Genomic DNA, 16853 nt, shown 5'->3' with positions numbered 1-16853 from the left:
TATATACGTTTTTTTGTAAAATAAAAAATAATCGTGTCGAGCCGGGCGAGCACTACGGGCCGAGCTACAGCCCAAGCACGGCACGACGTTCTTTGCTTTTGCAAGCATTAGGTCGTTTCTGAGACCACATTGGCGCAATAGACTACACGGTGTTTGAGGTTGCTGAATTGGATGGAGCAGCAATGATTTGTCACACTAATAGCAAAATGAAAGGTCATTTGTTGGTTTTAAACGTTAGTAATTGCTACGAAGTAGCGTAATTTATATGGAGCGTATCCAGTTTTTATTGATGCCTGACTTTAGCAATCACTCCATATTTTGATCTATCTTTTTTATAAGTTTGACTTCATGGGACTTATTTTATAAACTTGATCTCACAAATTTTCTCTTATTTGGTCTCTGTATAATGGAATTATGTCATTTTATAATTTCTGTTCATTCAGTCAATCGTTGTGAACTCTCTTTTAATCGCTCACTTCATTGGTCATGTAGTACCAAGACATATTTGCATGGAGTAAACAATAACATCAGTTAGCCAAATAAAAAATATATTATACAGAGAGCGGAGACAATCAATCAAAAATCTTGATTTTTTTATGAATAGTTTATATGGGTATTGTTGTAAGCCGTTGCAACGCACGGGCAACCGACTAGTATATATAAAAAACAACCGTATGTGACGTGTCCAGTATTACTCGTGTTCGACTTCATTTGTAGAAAGAAATGACTAGGGTATTTATTTGGAATTATAATCTATCTAGATTATATAATCACATTTATTTTTATATTATATAATTTAGAAATATTATAATCCAAATAAACGGATCCTTAGGGTCTCTTTCTTAGGGCTTTAGCTTTTTTTAATGGCTTTGGCTCTTGCTTGTTCGTACCCGCAACTTTTCTAGAGGAGTCAAATCTATTATCAACAATTATTTGGCTACATGGCTTCTAGGATGTTTTGCAAAATAAACTATGTCTAGTTAATTTTTTATATATTCAAGAAGAGACAATCTTAATTATATTATTTTTGAAGCATAATTTTTCTTGAGAATTATGTTCAACCTCAGTTAAAATAGAAAAAAGAATATTGTCAACAATGATTTGTTTGAAATAAAGTCCAAATATAAAGTCACCACAATCTATTATAGACAAATGTGTATGCATATAAAAGTCACGACGATCTAGAAATAAAGATAGCCTTCGCAATATCATATAAAAATATGTCCATGGTCCGATCATTAAATTGTGTAGTTAATGTATCAGATGCATTTTACAAAAGTTGATATCTTACATACCTTTCTGAAATTGCGGGACATAGTCTGGATTTCGATCACACTTCACAAAATCTTTATTGAAAGGGATGTGGACGCCTAAAAGGGGTGAATTAGGACTTCTATTTCTGTTGTAAATATTGTTGCTTATACTCTAAGCTAGTTATGTTGTATGAGGGTCAAACGATCTTGCTCACTGGATTAGAAGATATGGAGGAGGGAAACACGCTCTGTCTTCCAGCGTGAACCCAAGACAAAACTTGCGTCAAGTCATGTCAAATGACCTGATCTCTAGATCACCTTTTGATAAAGGTTAGATCAGGTAATTAGGCTAATCACAGTGAGGATTTTATGTCCCTATTTCCAAAAATACCACATCAGCTTTATGGATGAATGAAACACCCTCTCTCAATCGAGAGTTTTATCTCACTATTTCATATGTCAACATACTTCTTAAATGCTACATATAAATAACTAATAGGATTTACTCAATTATATGAAGATGAAACAAAACACTCTCAGTGGAGGTTTCACGGTTTCCAAGACCTTGGAAACGAGTTAACATGGTTTCATCCCTATGAAACTCCATGAAACTCTTCCTTCTTAAATGATGTGACATGTCATCAAAATAGTTGTTGTGGCAGGCTAATTAATACATGAAACACCTCATGAATCCTCCATTGTGATTAGCCTTAGGCACATCTTTTGTAATTAGGTACAATGGATTTGGGGTTTGTAACTTAGTGAACATGTGGTGTCGTTACTTAAGGGCTGATTTAGGGACTTAGAGAATTTCTGATTTTTCATACCCTTCTCCATACAAGTGACTTGGTTAGGGGTTTTGATATACCTTTTTGGTGACCAATCCTTAATAACTTTTGTTAAGTATTTAGTGGGCTACAACTTTTGTTAATACTTTGTGATCAAGTGTTTTGGGAAGTTTTCTTGTTCACTTTATGTTAGTGCTCCTATGCTTCTCTTAATGGTGTAGGGTTTGGGTTTTGGTCACTCCTTATTTAATCACTATGGAATTTCTAGGTTAAGCCTTCTAAGGTGTTTAGCACCTAATTAGAGTTTGATTCTTAAGTTTGGTGGGTTTTGCCCTCAGTGGTCCACATGTGATAATAGTTTAAGTGGTGTGGGTTTAGCTAACCATCCAAGCTAACACCAGAGGTGTTACAGTTACAAAGGCTAATTGACGTGGAGGCACCAGACTCTTAGTACGGTGGTACACTGGACCGGTCCAGCGTGATGCAGATAGAGTTGCTTTCCTCCAACGGCTACATTTGGATGGGGGCTCTATAAATGCCTCCTTGCCGACTATTTGAAGGTGTGGAGAGTTGAGCAACCTTGCTATTGAAGTGATACACATATACATTGCTCTTACACCCAAGTGCTTAATGTTGGATCTTTTATGGGCTTGGCCCATTTATTGAACAAACTCTATGGTGTGTAATGGTGGAGAATACCAATAGTACCACATTGGAAGTCCAAGGGTCCTTTGCCTTGACTTATATGGTGGGATTTATTCCACTTAACTTGAGAAGTCAAGAAATGGACAAGGGCGTGCCACACGCGCGCGCGCGCCGCCGCCGCCGCCGGCCGGGCCGGGCCGGGCCGGGCGTGGCGTGGCAGGCAGGCAGGCAGGCGAGCGGGCGGGCGGGCGTGGTGTGGTTGTGTTAATTTTTAGCACTCACTAACCGCGTACGTCAGCCGAGTGACCCTGTCTCTTCGTCTGTCGAGTGACTCTGTCTCTTCGTCAGCCAGCCGAGTGACCCTTCTCCTTCAGCTGCCGACTCATGGCGTGACTCGGCGAGAGCTGGCCGACTCATGGCATAACTCGGCTAGAGCTGGCCGACTCTTGGCATGACTCGGCGACCTTTCTCCTTCAGCTTCCCTCTGCGAGAGGTTAAATAGAGGAGCACCCCTGTCATTCGGTACACGCGAGAAACACTTTCAGTCTCACAATCCAGCCGCCGAGTGAGGGTATTCCCATCTCGTGACTCTGCGCGCACAGAGTAGCGAGAGGGCAGGTGCCTCCGAAGCCGGTGCCGTTCGAGACCTTGCACGGGGGATCGGCAATTAGGTTTTTGGGGAGCGTTTACGCGACTGCCCAAAACATCTTCAACATGACAAGGGAAGCTGGACAAGGATCTGGATCAGCAGAGCGCATAGGAGGGTATGATCAGTTTATTTACTTACTGTTTTGTATTCTGGAGATTATATATGTTTCATATATTCATCTATGTTGTTTCATATTTACGAATGATTTTATCTTATCTGTTCTGTCTTATTATAATATGATAGATCTGTCTGTTTTAATTTTACAGTCATGCTATTTATGTTTCTGTCTGTTTATTTCTAGTTGTTCAGTCAGTATACATGTTTATCGTATTTATATGATTTATATAATTCTCATGCTCTATGTTCTCTTGATTCATATTGGTATGGATCAATTTAAGATCACGATTTCTATGGTTAATTATTTATTATATGTCATCATCATAATGTTAATTTATGGAATTAAAATAATACGGAAAATGCCTATAATTCTAACAATCCAAAAACCTAATGTTAGGCATTTTTCTGTCAGAGGTTTTGCTGCTGTGCTAAAGCCTGATCCTTTTGATGGTAAAAACTTCTTGATATGGAAAGCTAAAATGGAATTGTGGCTAACTGCAATGTCTTGTTTTCATGCCGCTGAGGGCAAGCCTGCAAACTTACCTCCTGAGGATGAGGCTAAGTTTAAGGCTGAAGACAACCTCTTTCGAGGAGCAGTAATTAGCGCACTGGATACTAAATTCCAGAAAAGCTATATCATCCTTCCCACGGGGAAAGAGCTGTGGGATGCTCTTGTTGGAAAGTTTGGAGTTACTGACGCTGGTAGCGAGCTGTATCTCATGGAGCAGCTGTATGACTACAAGATGGTTGAGAACCGATCTGTAGTGGAACAGGCTCATGAGTTTCAGGCACTAGCTAAGGAACTCGAACTTTTTCCTTGTCCTTTACCTGACAAGTTTGTGGCTGGCGGTATAATCGCCAAGTTGCCACCTTCTTGGAAGGACTTTGCTACCTCTCTCAAACATAAGAGACAAGAGTTCAATGTGGAAGAGCTCATTGGTACTCTTGATGTTGAGGAAAGGGCTAGAACAAAGGACAGTGGAAAAGGTGTTGAGACCTCTACTGCTAATGTGGTGCAGAAGAGAAACTTCCGCAAGTTTAACAAGAAGAAAAACCAGAACAAACCAGAGAACGTGAATAAACCTGTTCATACAGCACAATTTAAAAAGAAGAACAACAATAACAAGGGAAAGGGAGGTTGCTTTGTCTGTGGCAGTGATCAACATTGGGCAAGAGAGTGCCCTGATCGCAAGTTCACTCAAGACAAGAAATCAGCTAATGTTGTAACCACTGAAACTGAAGAAGGAACATCTGGGTATGGTAATTCTTTACCATTTGTTCTTTCAGTCTGTAATTCACCTGAGTGGTGGATGGACAGTGGTGCAAACATTCATGTGTGTGCTGATGCCTCTATGTTCACTTCCTACCAGGTCGGGAGGTCTGGCGCCTTGTTGATGGGTAATGGGTCGCGTGCTCATGTTCTTGGTGTTGGTACGGTCATTCTGAAGTTTACTTCGGGAAAGACGGTGCCATTGAAGAGCGTGCAGCATGTGCCCTCTATCAAGAAGAATCTCGTTAGCGCTTCGATGCTATGTCGAGATGGATATAAAGTTGTTCTTGAGTCTAATAATTGTGTTGTATCGAAACATGGTACTTTTGTTGGTAAAGGATATGACTGCGGAGGCTTGTTCCGCTTATCTTTGCATGATGTGTGTAATAAACTGGTGAATTCTATTCATTTTTCTGATGAGTCAGATTTATGGCATTCACGTTTTTGTCATGCAAGCTTTGGCTGTCTTATGCGGTTAGCAAATATAAATTTAATTCCTAAATTTAACTTGGTCAAAAAGTCTAAGTGCCATGTGTGTGTTGAATCAAAACAACCCCGCAAGCCTCACAAGGCTGCTGAGGCGAGGAGTTTGGCACCTCTAGAACTTGTTCATTCTGATCTGTGCGAGATGAATGGAATTTTGACCAAAGGTGGTAAAAGATACTTTCTCACTTTTATAGATGACTCCACTAGATTTTGTTATGTGTATCTCTTAAAAACAAAAGATGAAGCGTTCAATTATTTTAAGGCCTATAAAGCTGAAGTTGAGAACCAACTTGAGAGGAAAATAAAACGGTTAAGGTCTGATCGAGGTGGAGAATATTTCTCTAATGTGTTCGATGAGTTCTGTGTGGAACATGGTATTATTCATGAGAGGACACCGCCATTCTCACCACAATCCAATGGGATTGCTGAAAGGAAAAACCGCACTCTAACAGATTTGGTGAATGCCATGTTGAGTACAGCGGGATTATCCAAGGCATGGTGGGGTGAGGCGATTTTGACAGCATGTCATGTCCTGAATAGAGTTCCAACAAAGAACAAAGAGATCACACCATTTGAGGAATGGGAAAAGAGAAGATTAAATCTCTCATATTTGCGCACTTGGGGTTGTTTGGCTAAAGTGAATGTGCCAATCAACAAAAAGCGTAAACTTGGGCCTAAAACTGTTGATTGTGTATTCCTTGGGTACTCTTTTCACAGCACTGGGTATAGGTTCTTAATTATAAAATCTGATGTGCCTGATATGTATGTTGATACTATCATGGAATCAAGAGACGCAACATTTTTTGAGAATGAGTTTCCTATGAAGAATACACCTAGTGATATAAGTCATGAGACTATAATTCCCCATGAGCACGAACTGTCGATTCCTATAGATCATGCTGAGGATTCTCACGTGCACATCCCTAAGGAGGATAACACTATAGTCACTCGAAAGAGCAAGAGACAGAGGGTTGCAAAATCCTTTGGTAATGACTTTATAGTGTACCTTGTGGAAGACACACCAACTACCATTAGTGAGGCATATTCCTCTCCTGATGCTGACTTATGGAAGGAAGCAGTAAGGAGTGAGATGGAATCTATTATGTCTAATGGAACTTGGGAGGTCGTTGACCGTCCTTATGGTTGTCAACCTATAGGTTGCAAATGGATCTTCAAGAAAAAGCTTAGGCCTGATGGTACAATCGAGAGGTACAAGGCAAGGCTTGTGGCCAAAGGATATACCCAAAAGGAGGGTGAAGATTTCTTTGATACCTACTCACCAGTGGCTCGATTGACTACAATTCGCACATTAATAGCCGTGGCAGCCTCTTATGGTCTTATCATTCATCAGATGGATGTTAAGACAGCTTTCCTAAATGGAGAGTTGGATGAGGAGATCTATATGGATCAGCCAGAAGGGTTTATTGCGGATGGTCAAGAGAACAAGGTGTGCAGGTTGATAAAATCATTGTATGGCCTAAAACAAGCACCTAAGCAATGGCATGAAAAGTTTGATAATACTCTTACAGCAGCTGGATTTGTTGTAAATGAATCTGACACGTGTGTATACTATCGGTATGGTGGGGGTGAGTCTGTTATGCTGTGTCTTTATGTTGATGACATTTTGATCTTTGGATCAAATCTCAATGTGATTGAGGAAGTTAAAAATCTTCTATCGAGCAATTTCGAGATGAAAGATTTGGGAGAGGCTGATGTCATTCTAAACATCAAGCTTGTTAGAGAAGCTGATGGTGGGGTAACTTTGTTACAATCCCATTATGTGGAAAAGGTATTGAGTCGCTTTGGTTTTAGTGACTGTGATCCTGCTCCAACACCTTATGACCCCAGTGTGCTATTAAGAAAGAATCGGAGAATAGCAAGGGATCAATTGACATACTCCCAAATCATTGGCTCGCTCATGTACCTTGCAAGTGCAACAAGGCCAGACATCTCTTATGCTGTGAGTAAGCTAAGTCGGTTTGTGTCGAAACCAGGAGATGATCACTGGCGTGCTCTTGAGAGAGTGTTGCGGTATTTGAAAGGTACTATGACATACGGTATTCATTATACCGGAAACCCAAAAGTGCTAGAAGGCTATTGTGATGCCAACTGGATTTCTGATGCTGATGAGCTTTATGCCACAAGCGGATATGTGTTTCTGTTTGGAGGTGGCGCTGTTTCCTGGAAGTCTTGCAAGCAGACTATCTTAACGAAGTCTACAATGGAAGCAGAACTCGCAGCATTAGACACTGCTGGGGCTGAGGCCGAGTGGCTTCGTGATTTCCTATTGGACTTACCGGTAGTTGAAAAACCGATACCGGCTATTTCCATGAACTGTGACAACCAAACGGTGATAACAAAGGTTAACAGTTCTAGGAATAACATGAAGTCTACAAGGCATGTTAAGAGGAGATTGAAATCTGTCAGAAAGTTGAAAAACTCCGGAGTTATAACGGTGGATTATGTCCACACATCGAATAATCTGGCAGATCAATTCACTAAGGGTCTATCACGCAATGTGATAGAAAGTGCATCGAGGGAAATGGGTATGAGACCCATGTGAGATCTACTCTAGTGGTAACCTGCTCTATGTGATCGGAGATCCCGTGAAGTAGAGTGGAGAAACAAGCTAGGAGTAGATTGTGAGGAAAGATCCCTTCTTTAACTCATTTCTGATGCACATCTTTCCTATCTGTAAGGCAGGATGGTTTTTACCTTAATGTATTCCAAGAGTCTTATAAAGGTGAGATGTTGTCCTACAGAACATCTTCTGAGGAATACACCTATATGAGTCAGACTGCTAGTCACAGTCTATGGGATTTGGGTAATCCCTAAATACTCATGAAAGGCACTGAAGTGTGACTTATATGCTTCTAAACAGCGGGAATACCCTTCTGCAGCCTAGTATCAGCAAAGGATTTGAGTGAATCTTATTTCGCACAAAACTGTCAATTCAAGGCATAGTCCATTGTTCAGTTGTGAATGAGTGAAACTCTTATTCTAGATGGATGTTCAACTTAACAGTCTCCATCGAAACACTGGTATATCAAAGGATTGTGATTCTGATACTTCATCATTACAAACCCTAGAGTTTGGTGGGGATTGTTGGATCTTTTATGGGCTTGGCCCATTTATTGAACAAACTCTATGGTGTGTAATGGTGGAGAATACCAATAGTACCACATTGGAAGTCCAAGGGTCCTTTGCCTTGACTTATATGGTGGGATTTATTCCACTTAACTTGAGAAGTCAAGAAATGGACAAGGGCGTGCCACACGCGCGCGCGCGCGCCGCCGCCGCCGCCGGCCGGGCCGGGCCGGGCCGGGCGTGGCGTGGCGTGGCAGGCAGGCAGGCGAGCGGGCGGGCGTGGTGTGGTTGTGTTAATTTTTAGCACTCACTAACCGCGTACGTCAGCCGAGTGACCCTGTCTCTTCGTCTGCCGAGTGACTCTGTCTCTTCGTCAGCCAGCCCAGTGACCCTTCTCCTTCAGCTGCCGACTCATGGCGTGACTCGGCGAGAGCTGGCCGACTCATGGCATAACTCGGCTAGAGCTGGCCGACTCTTGGCGTGACTCGGCGACCTTTCTCCTTCAGCTTCCCTCTGCGAGAGGTTAAATAGAGGAGCACCCCTGTCATTCGGTACACGCGAGAAACACTTTCAGTCTCACAATCCAGCCGCCGAGTGAGGGTATTCCCATCTCGTGACTCTGCGCGCACAGAGTAGCGAGAGGGCAGGTGCCTCCGAAGCCGGTGCCGTTCGAGACCTTACACGGGGGATCGGCAATTAGGTTTTTGGGGAGCGTCTACGCGACTGCCCAAAACATCTTCAACATGACAAGGGAAGCTGGACAAGGATCTGGATCAGCAGAGCGCATAGGAGGGTATGATCAGTTTATTTACTTACTGTTTTGTATTCTGGAGATTATATATGTTTCATATATTCATCTATGTTGTTTCATATTTACGAATGATTTTATCTTATCTGTTCTGTCTTATTATAATATGATAGATCTGTCTGTTTTAATTTTACAGTCATGCTATTTATGTTTCTGTCTGTTTATTTCCAGTTGTTCAGTCAGTATACATGTTTATCGTATTTATATGATTTATATAATTCTCATGCTCTATGTTCTCTTGATTCATATTGGTATGGATCAATTTAAGATCACGATTTCTATGGTTAATTATTTATTATATGTCATCATCATAATGTTAATTTATGGAATTAAAATAATACGAAAAATGCCTATAATTCTAACACTTAATAGAATCACTTGGAACATGATTGGTTGCCCAACCAAATACGCCCAAGTGCACCACATGTTGTTAACCAGACGAAGCACGTGATTCGTTGGCTGTAGAAGATGGTTCTCAGCGGTCCAGACCAACACAAGGCGGACGTTGGATATCCGGTCAACCAATCACGTGGTCAGTGATTAGCGTACGTGTTTTGCGAAATGATTAGGTTAGTTAGACCACTTTATTAGCGCTTACTCTAGGTTTAAGAATTGGTTTTAAATGTTGCGTCGATCGTTGTCCTTATCCTGGTTGTCTAACGTTTATCTAATACTAGGTGAGTGCCCGTGCGTTGCAACGGAACCATATAATAACACGATAACAATATATATTATAGATATGTGTCCGTGCGTTGCGACGGAAGTAAAAGATTTGTATGAAACATTGATACGGAACGACAAACATCACTATAATATGCAAAATACGTGTGGAAAACATTATCAATATCACACAAATTATTTCTAAAAAGTTAATTTAGAATTTTTAATTACAGAAAAATGTGTCGACAACTGTACACTAACCAGCTAATCCTTTTTAGCGATATCGATAAGTCTCTATTGTATGTTTGCAGGAATGGCATATCGGCACGAATTGTCCTCATAACTTAACAGATCAATCACAAAGTTCCTTCGAAGAATCTTTGCATCCTACAGACAAAACATAAGAGAACAAAACATATTATCTTATAGAACGAGATAGCTGAAATGTATGTTTTGAACATAAAATGAACGTACTACACTCACCCCAACAAATTTCAGTCATCTGTCATTCCCCCACATAGCCAGCTTGTAGAACAAGGTAGCTGATATTAAACCTATAGAATAATGTTTGGGTAACTATGTTTTATACAATGATTATCATAGAAAAAATTTAAACTGCTGAGAAGGTGGTACGAAGAAAATACCCTCTTAAGTCAATTGGAACACCAGTATGAATTGTATGTTCCCATTTAAAGATATCCTCTGCCCATCCAGAACGTTTCTTGTTGTAAGCAATCTTATATTTTTTTGAGGCCATGATAATCGCTTCCGCGAACCTCTTGTATGGCATGTGTTTACACCAATCTTGAGTCGGTGTAAAGTTGATAAAAGTCACATGCTTTTTAACATGATCTATTACGAAAAGGGTGTGACATCCATTGATGTACTACTTATGAACTTTGGACAAGTGGAGTTTATGTATGAAGTATGAACTACTTATGAACTTATATGGACTTGATTCGTCATGTATGACGAGTCACTAAAAGCCAGATCAACCCTGGTAGCATCTGGCTAGGTAAATATGGTTGTTTTATAGTTTGTTCCTTCTTGGTTTTTCAAATCGTTTTCTTTTATGTACCTTCCCATTCTGTGCCTTGGTATGAAAGACAACACTGGCTACCTGGTGATTCTTAAAAAAACACTTTCTTTCTGGAACTTCACAGCATGGGAGCATCCATCCTTAGATGGCCTGACTACCTTTATGCATGTGTCCATCTAGTGGATTTTCTGTTTACTTAGTGCTATGGGATTGGGGATCGCTTATGCTATTATTTTTCAGGAGGAAATGATGCGAGGGAAGGCAGGATATGAACACCTGAATGAACCCCTCCATATATTGGTTGAGGCAGAGCTACCTGTTGAAATCATTGATGTGTGTTTGATGCAAGCCCGCGAGATCCTTGAAGGTCTGCTAAAGCCTGTGGTATGCCATTAACACCTTTATCCTTTTTAAAACTCTTGGCTTGCTTGCTTGCTTTGAGTCCATCTTGAAGAACCGGTACCTGAGTACTTGTTTTCTACTCTGCAGGATGAATTCCAGGACTACTTCAAGAAGCAGCAGCTACGGGAGCTTGCGATGCTTAATGGCACCCTTCGTGAGGAAGGGATGCAGAGATCCGGTTCAGCGTCCCCTTTCCACAACAGCCTTGGGATGAAGAGAGCCAAGACAAGAGGGTAATGAACAAAGCTGCAAGCATCATGAAGGAAGAACCAAATGAATCTATTTTGAGACTGATCCTGTGTGCACATGGGGTTGCCTTCCTTGGCTACTGTACTGGCCCAGTACGGCCTCGAGCCACCAGCATCGGGGCAGCCGTACCCAGACGAGCAAATGCAGCAACAAGTGAGCATGAAGCTGCAAAGAGAAAACACGCCAATGCTGGCAAGCAAGGAACCTCAGTAGCCTCCTACCCTGATGGTGATGGATGCAAATCGGTGTTCTCAGAAGTTGCAGGAGCTGAGTAGCAAGAAAGCCAATGTGAAAAAGAAACAAAAGATGTAGAATGGTAAGAAAATCAGCACAAAAGGTGTTTGCAACATATAAAATGAGGTCAATAAAATTGAGATGAAGCAAAGCAGCAGTTCAGTTGATCCAAGAATAGATGTCTTGGAGTTGGTTAGCAGAAGGGTTGATTCTGAAGAAAAGGAGAGGCAGAAGAGCAGTAAACAGGTTGGGTTGAAAGAAAAGCTGAAGTCATGGCCTGTACCTGAAGTGTGCATAGTATACACGAGGAGAAACCGCAAGCAACACAAGAAGGAACTGGGAGATGAAGTAACTGGTGCTACTCCGGGAACAGAGTACCATATGCCTGCCAGATATGGCTGTTTGAACCAAGTATGTCCTGATGCAGGCTCTGACAAAATTCCTGATCCTGATGTAGATTTCTACAGTGTTCCTGATGCAGATTTTTCCAGTTTTGGTGATCATTCTGAAAGTTCATTTCAAAATGATCAAGTCTGGGCCATGTATGATGAGGAAGATGGTATGCCTCCCTATTATGCTTTGATCAGAAAAGTCATTTCCACTCGCCCTTTTAAAGGTAGACTGGTCCACCTCAAAGCAAACGACTCTAATGGGTTCGGAGTCTCCAGTTGGCTCTCGTGTGGATACTCCAAGACCTGTGGTGAGTTCAAGTTTGATGTGTTCAAGTTTGATGCCTCGCTAAATGGTGAGCTGTCGGAAGAATTGAGAAATCGACTGATGAATTAAGCAGAAAAGATCAAGGTGAGCTGTCGGAACATTTTGGTTCAATTCCTTGTGTTTTGGTCACTGCTACACATTTTCATGTAATTTTAAATAACAAAAAACATTTGTTACTAATGAACTGCTAACCACTGAAGAGAGCAACAAAAATTACTCATCTCAGCTAAATGGTTTCATGAAGTGGTTAGAAAGAGAACTGTTGCAGTTCGGCATGCATTCTGAGAGTGCCAATGATTATTTACTGGATCACATATTCTTTTGCATATATTTCTATTCAATCTTGTTAACGCTTTCTTCGCCATAACTTTTAGATTAAAGTACTTCTTTTATGGCGGTGATGCTGCTTAAACTATGAGCATTGTGGATTTATTATTGGAATCTGTTGAGCTGTCTTACAGGCTTGGTTAGTATTGATGAACTTTGCCACTCGTGTTGGGCATCTTGTAGCAGTTTCCTGTGAAGCCGAACTCCTTCTCATGCAAAAGGAATGGGGCACAACAGAAGCTGAACTACTTCTGCCGAGATTTTATTTGGAGACGAGCAGCAAAATAAGGCCTTCGACTCTACAGAGATAACGTCTAATGCCTCCCCACGCACAATTTTATCTAAAAATTAGCATCAACCGATATATACCGGAAGAATGCATATAAACTTTATACCCCAATAAAAACCCCCAATACACACAAGCTCATTGTATTATACTTAACATATGTCATATATATAAAAGTTATATTAGGGGAAGCATTGAAAAGAAGTCAGTTCATTTTATGTTTGAGCGACAAATTCACTAACATATCACAGGCTACTAAAGAACAGTTGCAGCAACAAATTCGTTTCAAAGCTTACCTTGGCCTGAGAAGATGCGGAAGCCGTCGCTGCGTTGCAGCGAATCCCCGACGGTGTCCTGTCGTCCGGTCCGGGTCAACCAAGCACCTTATCCCTTCCTTCTTGCGCACCGGTCGCTAGCCGAAACAACAAACTACTACAATGAAACCCCCATACCCAATTTCAGTAAACACTCTATGATCAATGTAATCAGGCATAACTGAGTTTCAAATGAAATTGTTAAGAAAATACCTGGTTGATGAAGAAACTTAAGATCGACAAATTTTGTTATTTGAGATTCCCTTCGCAACTGCATAAGTTCAGATCTGAATGAGTATAGTATAGTATAATAAACACTTGTAGAACAAGCCTTAAGAGCAAAAAATAGGGTGTCAACTGCATTTAATGACTTCCTTTGCCAGTTTGTCTTAACCAAATTCTATGGTTTCCTATGCCATGAACTCACATCTCGCTGCGAAAAAATGCAGAATTACTTACGCTAATTCTATTTACAAGATTTTGGATGAGAGAAGTAGCAGGTTTGTTAGGAGGTTAGAGAATTAGATCCATATCTACATACAGAAAGTATTTCTTGACCCTAACACTTAGGATTCACAAAATTTATAATGTGATTTTTTTCGCACTATAGGTTATTCACTTCGCGGTGTGCAACAATTAAAGATTGAAAGGAGGCTTGAGTCAATTGAATCATCTAATTCTGTTTAGAAGGAATACTGTTTTCGTTGGTGAAGCTGATAATCCAGTAGGTGGTGTGAGCGCTAAGACGCTGTTGTGTAAACACTTAGCCTCTGTCCAAAAAAGGAAAAAAATACTGATTTTCTCAAGTGTGCAGGAGTGTTATGTGTCTTTAAGTCAAAAAAGAGAGATAAATGGTCTGAAAACACACACTTTCGAAATACAAACTCTCTCACATAAGCACTGACAACAAATGCACACCCCCAGACAGACAGTAAGATCACACAGAAGAAATACTGTCAAAGCTTTTTTTTTAGTTACTCTTTAACAGTGATGTATCCTCTACACCTGTTTGGGCCATTTTCATTTCTCACTTCTTAGCTTAACCTTAACCTACATATGCAAAGACGAAAGCTGACAACAAAGCAATTTTGGAATTTGGACTGCTCCACCGTAGGCTTAAAATTTCAGGGCATATTAGAAACTTGTGTGTGGTGCTATTTTGTTTCCCGAGCAACATTTCGTTTGTTGAAACGAACATGCAGGAAAGCTGCCTGTTTTATTACAAGGAAAATTGGTTTTGGGGGACCAATTTTTTCCCTGATTTTTTCAGCTGATTTTTTCAGTAGGACGCCTACACTAAAGACATAAGGAGTACTCTATAAGTTTTATTACTGAAAATTGGTTTTATTAACCCCTTGTCTGCATGTCTGCAAGACAGTGTCTATAAGTTTTTTCATGTGTCTAGAAGATTTTTCTTGTCCTGTAGAAGGGAAGAGCAAAACACTCTCTGAAGGGGAACTACCATCACAGATTACAATACCACCTTCCAACAGAACATACAAACGTCTTTTAAGGAAAAAGTTGGAACTACTAAAGCGATGGTTGTAAAGATGTGGTGTCTGGAGAGAGATAGGAGGATGAGTAGAGGAGTGGTTACCGTGGAACACCGGCGCTACGCACGGATGCGGAGTGGCGGCACACCGGCTGGCGGGAGCGGGGCTCCTTCTTCGTCGCCGGCAGCGGCACACCGATGATGTGCCCGGATGTGGTGTGCGGAGGGAGGGATTGTGGACGCCAAAACTAATGGGGGGAAGGCAGTCGCGAGAGGATGGGAAGAATCGCGGTGTGGAGGGAGAGGATTGGCATCCGCAAACCGCGCGGAGGGAGCGTATGGGAAGAATTGCGGTGCGCAGAGATCCGCGGCCATGGATGGAAGGGCGCAGAGGGAGTGTATGGGAAGAATCGCGGCGCGCAGGGATCCGCGGCCATGGATGGAAGGGCGCAGAGGGAGCGCGACTGCCATGGAAGGGGGCGACGCCATGAAAGGGGGAGTCGCGTGATTTGCGGGCGCGGCTGCAGGGAAGAATCTTGCGCGGGCTGCCATCGATGGAAGGGGGCGACGCCATGGATGTGGCTGCAATGGAGAACGCGAGGACATGGAAGGGCATGGTCGCGTGATTTGCGGGCGCGGCGGCTGTCCTCGGCTGGCCGCGAGGACGACGGCGGGGGCTACGGGCGTGGGGAGGGGAATCGCGGGCGGAGGAATCGGGATGGAGGAGGTGAATGGCGCGATGACAGAACCGTGCGTCTGTGCACGGCTACAGTAAAGACATAAGTAGTAGTAGAGATTGAAATGTGTATCCGCACACGCTAGGATAGTCTAGCTAGTCTTTCATGGCTGTATTTTCTGAAGTCTCTCTAGGGATCTTTGCTAGAGCTAGCGTGTTCTCTTTATACTCTCGTAAAACTCTTGTATTTTAATTATAACTAAAATAATACGTAAAGTCTTTGCGTATTTCAGAGGATATATATATATATATATATATATATATATATATATATATATATATATATATATATATATAAATAAGAGATAAAATAGAGGGCATCAGTTTGCCTGGAACCCGGGACAAAAAAGAAAAGCCCAAAGTACGACTGGTCCATATGGATGATTTGTTTGACAGAAGCTAGCTATAGCTAGATCATATATTGGTCCTAGCCGAACACGGTGTCTGCAGAGGCGTATTTAATGAGTGGTTCGAGTGGACCATGTTATATCATAAGCCGATCCATCACCAATCTATTAAGTCCTAGCAAAAAAATTAACACTACTAGTAAATTTTTGCATTCTAATGTATACAATTATGGACTTAAATTCTAATTCTGTATTTTTACATGCTATTCTTGTCTTTATATTGTGAAATGTATGCCAACTTATTATAGATTATAAAAAAAATATGGCATACCTCATGAAAAAAATTCTAGCGCGCCACTGGGTGTCTCTGCGTGGAAAGGCCGGGGCGACGCTCCCGTGCCCGTCTGTGCGCGGGACAGCGACGTGAACGGATTGTGCGATGTGCATGTACCGCCGCTACGTGATGAATGAGTCACGGACCCACACTACGGTACTTGCTTGGGCAAACAGAGAGGAGAGAATGCAAGTGTGCAGGGCCCTGGGTCATATGGAGTGTGGACAGTAATGAAGCCAGGACTAGCCAGAGTAAAGATGCTGAACTGGTCATGCCTATCAAGGCTTTGAGTCGCTTTCCTCCTTGTCGGCATCGCACTGCACTGTTTCAACTCACGTCTTTACTTTACGGGAACCTTTTTTTTTTTTGCTTCACCTTAAAATAACGTCGGCTAGGGAATGACTGAGGAGCTAGCTCCAGCTGAGAGCTGCGAGTGCAGTGAATCTACTACTAGCTTGGTGCGAGTGTGACTGTGACCACACATGGGAAAGGCTTCCAGCGATCCAGAGTCCAGAGTCCAGACTGGTTATAGCTGGGGAAAAAAAAATGAGGTCGCTGGTTGGTTTGGTTGTGTGGACCAGCGGTGACCCTGGACTGGAGGCGTAGAAACGGT

At 41.9% G+C, this 16853-nt stretch overlaps 1 protein-coding gene across 10 annotated transcripts in view; it reads right to left on the bottom strand.

The window, feature by feature from the left end:
• The window catches only part of LOC100280758 (Ca2+/calmodulin-dependent protein kinase phosphatase), a 28953-nt gene extending 13266 nt beyond the window's left edge, over positions 1-15687 (bottom strand). The window contains exons 1-5 of one of the 10 annotated variants that reach the window (XR_004857422.1): positions 14929-15685; positions 13545-13602; positions 13314-13449; positions 10247-11720; positions 9896-10150 (exon numbers count right to left, since the gene is read on the bottom strand). The gene's annotated coding sequence lies outside the window, so the exon portion shown is untranslated. Of the gene's footprint in view, positions 1-9895; positions 10151-10246; positions 13450-13544; positions 13603-14027; positions 14900-14928 lie in introns of those variants that run through there. The other 9 variants (XR_004857410.1, XR_004857419.1, XR_002268330.2 and 6 more) reach the window with 9 other exon arrangements.
• Positions 15688-16853: the final 1166 nt, after the last annotated feature.

This window comes from Zea mays, chromosome 1, assembly GCF_902167145.1.
Source record: "Zea mays cultivar B73 chromosome 1, Zm-B73-REFERENCE-NAM-5.0, whole genome shotgun sequence".
NCBI lineage: Eukaryota > Viridiplantae > Streptophyta > Magnoliopsida > Poales > Poaceae > Zea > Zea mays.
This window is presented reverse-complemented; position numbering and strand designations above follow the sequence as displayed.